This window comes from Pristiophorus japonicus, unplaced genomic scaffold (assembly GCF_044704955.1).
Source record: "Pristiophorus japonicus isolate sPriJap1 unplaced genomic scaffold, sPriJap1.hap1 HAP1_SCAFFOLD_162, whole genome shotgun sequence".
Classification (NCBI taxonomy): domain Eukaryota; kingdom Metazoa; phylum Chordata; class Chondrichthyes; family Pristiophoridae; genus Pristiophorus; species Pristiophorus japonicus.
The window spans coordinates 1499001-1505000 of NW_027251299.1; positions in this window are offsets into that span (position 1 = coordinate 1499001).

Consider the following 6000-nt stretch of genomic DNA (forward strand, 5'->3'; position numbering starts at 1 on the left):
CTGTTCCTCTCTCTCTCTCTCGCTCTCTGTTTCCGGGTCCCTGTCTCTCTCCCTCTCTGTATCTCTGTTCCTCTCTCTCTCGCTCTCTCTTTCAGTCTCCCTGTCTCTCTCCCTCTCTGTATCTCTGTTCCTCTCTCTCTCGCTCTCTCTTTCAGTCACCCTGTCTCTCTCCCTCTCTGTATCTCTGTTCCTCTCTCTCTCTCGCTCTCTGTCAGTCTCTCTGTCTCCCTCTCTCCATCTTGCTCCCTCACTCTCTCCCTCGCTCCCAATTTCTATCCATCTATCTCTCTTTCACTTTTTCCTCTGTCTGTGCTGCTGTCCATTTCCGATCTCTCTCTTTCTTTCCCTTTTCTGTAACACGCTCTCTCTATCCCAAATTCTCTCACTGCTTCTCCCTGTCCACCTCTCTTTTTCTCTCTCCCTGTCTCTCATTCCCATTCTGATGTGTCCTTGATTGAAAAGTACCCTGACATATTGCAGCCTGACTGTTTAAACCCACAGCAAGAAATCACATTTCTGGGACATTTTTGATTTGCTAACCATCCAATTGTGGCTTGGAATGTGTGGGTTAAATCTCGTTTCTCCATCTGAAAACTGAGTGTTTCAGATTGAGCAGTATATGGGATCAAAGGCTGATTCAGACAATGCTGCTTTGTGGAACGGTGTGATATCTTCACAGGGCAGGACATGGAGAAGTTTTGTTGGTTTGAATAAGGTGTAAATACGATTGTGTCGCCCCCTCACAGATACACAGGATTGAAGCTGTTTACCATCAATGCCCTGAAAGAATGAAATGGTTCAACAAGGTGTGACTGACTTCAAACTCTTCAAACACATGAAGGACCCGGAGACTGGGACCAATACACAAAGCCCCGAGCCCAGGCAGGCAAACCAGGTTTGATCACAGATCACCCAGACACGTGTCCTGGTGTAAAATGGTCACCACACATCTCATGTAAAATGGGTGCTCAATTTCACCCAAATTAATGCCACTGCCCCGCTCTCTCCCCATAGTCCTGTATCAATCCCCAAACTAATCACACTGCCCCACTCTCTCCCCATAGTCCTGTATCAATCCCCAAACTAATCCCACTGTCCCGCTCTCTCCCCATAATGCTGTATCAATCCCCATACTAATCCCACTGTCCCGCTCTCTCCCCATAGTCCTGTATCAATCCCCAAACTAATCCCACTCCCCCGCTCTCTCCCCATAGTCCTGTATCAATCCCCAAACTAATCCCACTGCCCCGCTCTCTCCCCATAGTCCTGTATCAATCCCTAAACTAATCCCACTGCCCCGCTCTCTCCCCATAGTCCTGTATCAATCCCCAAACTAATCCCACTGCCCCGCTCTCTCCCCATAGTCCTGTATCAATCCCCAAACTAATCCCACTGTCCCGCTCTCTCCCCATACCCCTGTACCAATCCCCAAACTAATCCCACTGCCCCGCTCTCTCCCCATAGTCCTGTATCAATCGCCAAACTAATCCCACTGCCCCGCTCTCTCCCCATAGTCCTGTATCAATCCCCAAACTAATCCCACTGCCCCGCTCTCTCCCCATAGTCCTGTATCAATCCCCAAACTAATCCCACTGCCCCACTCTCTCCCCATACCCCTGTACCAATCCCCAAACTAATCCCACTGCCCCGCTCTCTCCCCATAGTCCTGTATCAATCCCCAAACTAATCCCACTGCCACGCTCTCTCCCCATAGTCCTGTATCAATCCCAGAATCGATACAGAAAGTGAGCCAGACAGACAGAGAGAGAGACACACACACACACACTCTCTTTCTCCCTCTCGCTCTCTCTCACTGTCTATCTCTCTGTCTCTCTCACTCTCTCTGTTCCTCTCTTTCACTCTGTCCCTCTCTCTGTCTCGCCCTATTTCTGTCTCTCTCTCTTTCTCTCTCTCTGTCTCTCTCTCTCTGACTCTGTATCTCTCTTTCTCGCTCTTTCTCTCTTTCTGTCCCTCTCTCTGTTCCTCTCGCTCTCTCTCTCTCTCTCTCCCTCTCTCTTTCCCTCTCTCTGTCCTTCTCCCTATCTCCCTCTCTCTCTCTGTGCCTCTCTCTCTCTCTGTCCTACAATCTCTATCTCTCTGTCTCTCACTCTCTCTTTCTCCGTTTCTTGCTCTCTCTCTCTGGCTCTCTGTCTCTCTCGCTCACTCATTTTCTCTCTCTCTCTCTGTCTCTCTCTGTCTCTCTCTCTCTGTCTCTCTCTCTCTCTCTCTCTTTATCTGTTTCTCGCTCTCTCTCTCTCTCTGTCTCTCTCTGTCTCTCTGTGTCTCTGAGTTTCTCTCTCTGTCTCTCTCCTGTCTCTTTCCATCTTTCTCTCTCTCGCTCTGTCTCTCTGTCTCTCTCTCTATCTCTCTCTCTCACTGTCTCTCTCACTCTCTCTCTCGATCTATCTGTCTCTCTTTCTGTCGTCTCTCTCTCTCTGTCCCTCTCTCCCTATCTCTCTCTATCCCCCTTTCTCTCTGTCTGTTTCACTCAACCTCTCTCTGACACTCTCTGTCTCTCTCTGTCTCTCAGTCACACTCACTCTCTCTGTCTCTCTCTCTGCCTCGTTCTCTCGCTCTGTCTCTCTCTCTGACTTGTTCTATCTGTCTCTCTCTCTCGCTCTGTCTTTCTCCTTCTCTCTCTGTCTCTCTCTCTCGCTCTGTCTCTCTCCTTCTCTCTCTCTCTGTCTCATTCCCTCTCTGTCTCTCTCTTCATATCTCTCTCTATCCCTCTCTCCCACTCTCCTGTCTCTTTCCATCTCTCTCTGTCTCTCTATCTGTCTGTCTCGCTCTCTTTCTCTGTCTCTGTCACTCTCTCTCTCTCCCTCTCTCTGTCCCTCTCTCTGTGTTTCTCTCTCTGTCTCTCTCCCTCTCTCTCCTGTCTCTTTCCATCTCTCTATCATTCTATCTCCCTCTCTCTTTCTCTCTCTCTGTCTCTCTCTCTCTGACAGCCTCGCTCTGTCTCTCTCTCTCTCTATCTGTTTCTATCTCTCTGTCTCTCGCTCTCTTTCTCTCTCCCTCTATCTCTGTCTCCCTCTCTCTCTCTCCTGTTTCTTTCCATCTCTTGCTCTCTCTTTCTTTCTCTCTGTCCCCCCCATGCTCTCTCTCTCTCTGTCTCTCTATCTCTCTCTGTCTTTCTCTCTGTCTGTCTCTCTCTCTCTCTGTCTCATTCACTCATAATCTCTCTCTCTCTGTCTCTCTCTCTATCCCTCTCTCTATCCCTCTCTCTCACTCCCTCTCTCTCTCTCTCTGTCTCTCTCTCTCTGTGTCTCTGAGTTTCTCTCTGTCTCTCTGTATCTCTCTCCTGTCTCTTTCCATCTCTTTCTCTCTCTCGGTTTCTCTTTCTCTCTCACTGTCTCTCTCTCTGTCCCTCCCTCTGTTCCCCGCTCTCTCTCTCTGTCTCTCTCACTATTTCTGTCTCTCTCTCTCTCTCACTCTCCCTATCTCTCTCTATCCCTCTCTCACTGTCTGTCTGTCTCTCTCCCCCTCTCTCTGACACTCTCTGCCTCTCTCTCTCTCTCTGTCACACTCACTCTCTCTGTCTCTCTCTCTCTCTCTCTCTGTCTTTCTTTCTCTCTCTGACTCTCTCTGTCTCTCTCTCTCTCTCTCCATTTCTGTCTCTCACTCTGTGTGTGTGTCTCGCTCTCTCTCTCTGACCCTCTCTGTCTCTCTGTCTCTCTCTCTCTGACTCTATCTGTCTCTCTCTCTCTCTTCCTCTCTGTCTCTCTCTCAGTCTCTCTCTCCCTGTCTAAGTGTCTCTCCCTCTCTGTCTCTCTCTGTATGTCTATCAATCCCGAAACTAATCCCACTGCCCCGCTCTCTCCCCATAGTCCTGTATCAATCCCCAAACTAATCCCACTGCCCCGCTCTCTCCCCATAGTCCTTTATCAATCCCCAAACTAATCCCACTGCCCCGCTCTCTCCCCATAGTCCTGTATCAATCCCCAAACTAATCCCACTGTCCCGCTCTCTCCCCATAGTCCTGTATCAATCCCCAAACTAATCCCACTGCCCCGCTCTCTCCCCATAGTCTTGTATCAATCCCCAAACTAATCCCACTGCCCCACTCTCTCCCCATAGTCCTGTATCAATCCCCAAACTAATCCCACTGCCCCGCTCTCTCCCCATAGCCCTGTATCAATCCCCAAACTAATCCCACTGCCCCGCTCTCTCCCCATAGTCCTGTATCAATCCCCAAACTAATCCCACTGCCCCGCTCTCTCGCCATAGTCCTGTATCAATCCCCAAACTAATCCCACTGACCCGCTCTCTCCCCATAGTCCTGTATCAATCCCCAAACTAATCCCACTGCCCCGCTCTCTCCCCATAGTCCTGTATCAATCCCCAAACTAATCCCACTGCCCCGCTCTCTCCCCATAGTCCTGTATCAATCCCCAAACTAATCCCACTGCCCCGCTCTCTCGCCATAGTCCTGTATCAATCCCCAAACTAATCCCACTGCCCCGCTCTCTCCCCATAGTCCTGTATCAATCCCCAAACTAATCCCACTGCCCCGCTCTCTCCCCATAGTCCTGTATCAATCCCCAAACTAATCCCACTGACCCGCTCTCTCCCCATAGTCCTGTACCAATCCCCAAACTAATCCCACTGCCCCGCTCTCTCCCCATAGTCCTGTATCAATCCCCAAACTAATCCCACTGCCCTGCTCTCTCCCCATACTCCTGTATCAATCCCAGAATCGATACAGAAAGTGAGACAGAGAGAGAGAGAGAGACACACACACACACACACTCTCTCTCTCCCTCTCGCTCTCTCTCACTGTCTCTCTCTCTGTCTCTCTCACTCTCTCTGTTCCTCTCTTTCACTCTGTCCCTCTCTCTGTCTCGCCCTATTTCTGTCTCTCTCTCTCTCTCTGTCTCTCTCTCTCTCACTGTGTATCTCTCTTTCTCGCTCTTTCTCTCTCTCTGTCCCTCTCTCTGTTCCTCTCGCTCTCACTCTCTCTCTCCCTCTCTCTTTCCCTCTCTCTGTCCTTCTACCTATCTCCCTCTCTCTCTCTGTGCCTCTCTCTCTCTGTCCTACAATCTCTATATCTCTCTCTCTCCTCTCTCTCTCTCTCTCTCTCTTTCCCTGTGTTTCTCTCTCTCTTTCTGTCTCTCTCCCTCTTTCTCCCTATCCCTCTCTCTCTCTATCCCCCTCTCTCTCTATCCCTCTCTTTCTCTCTCTGTCTCTCTCTCCTGAATTTTTCCATCTCTCTCTCTCTCTGTCCCTCTCTCTGTCTCCCTCTCTATATATATATATACAACTCTCTGTCTCTATCTCTCTCACTCTCTCATTTTCTCACTCTCTGTCTATCTCTCTCTGTCTCTAACTCTCTGTCTCTCTCTCTCTCTCTCTCTCTCTTTCTCCGTTTCTTGCTCTCTCTCTCTGTCTCTCTGTCTCTCTCACTCACTCATTTTCTCTCTCTCTGTCTGTCTCTCTCTGTCTCTATCTCTCTGTCTCTCTCTCTCTCTCTCTCTTTATCTGTTTCTCGCTCTCTCTCTCTGTCTCTCTCTGTCTGTCTCTCTCTCTCTCTCTGTGTCTCTGAGTTTCTCTCTCTGTCTCTCCCCTGTCTCTTTCCATCTTTCTCTCTCTCGCTCTGTCTCTCTCTCTATCTCTCTCTCACTGTCTCTCTCACTCTCTCTCTCTATCTATCTCTCTCTCTTTCTGTCGTCTCTCTCTCTCTGTCCCTCTCTCCCTATCTCTCTCTATCCCCCTTTCTCTCTGTCTGTTTCACTCTACCTATCTCTGACACTCTCTGTCTCTCTCTGTCTCTCAGTCACACTCACTCTCTCTGTCTCTCTCTCTGTCTCTCTCTCTCGCTCTGTCTTTCTCCTTCTCTCTCTGTTTCTCTCTCTCGCTCTGTCTCTCTCCTTCTCTCTCTCTCTGTCTCACTCTCTCTCTGTCTCTCTTCCTATCTCTCTCTATCCCTCTCTCCCACTCTCCTGTCTCTTTCCATCTCTCTCTGTCTCTCTGTCTCTCTATCTGTCTGTCTCTCTCTCTTTC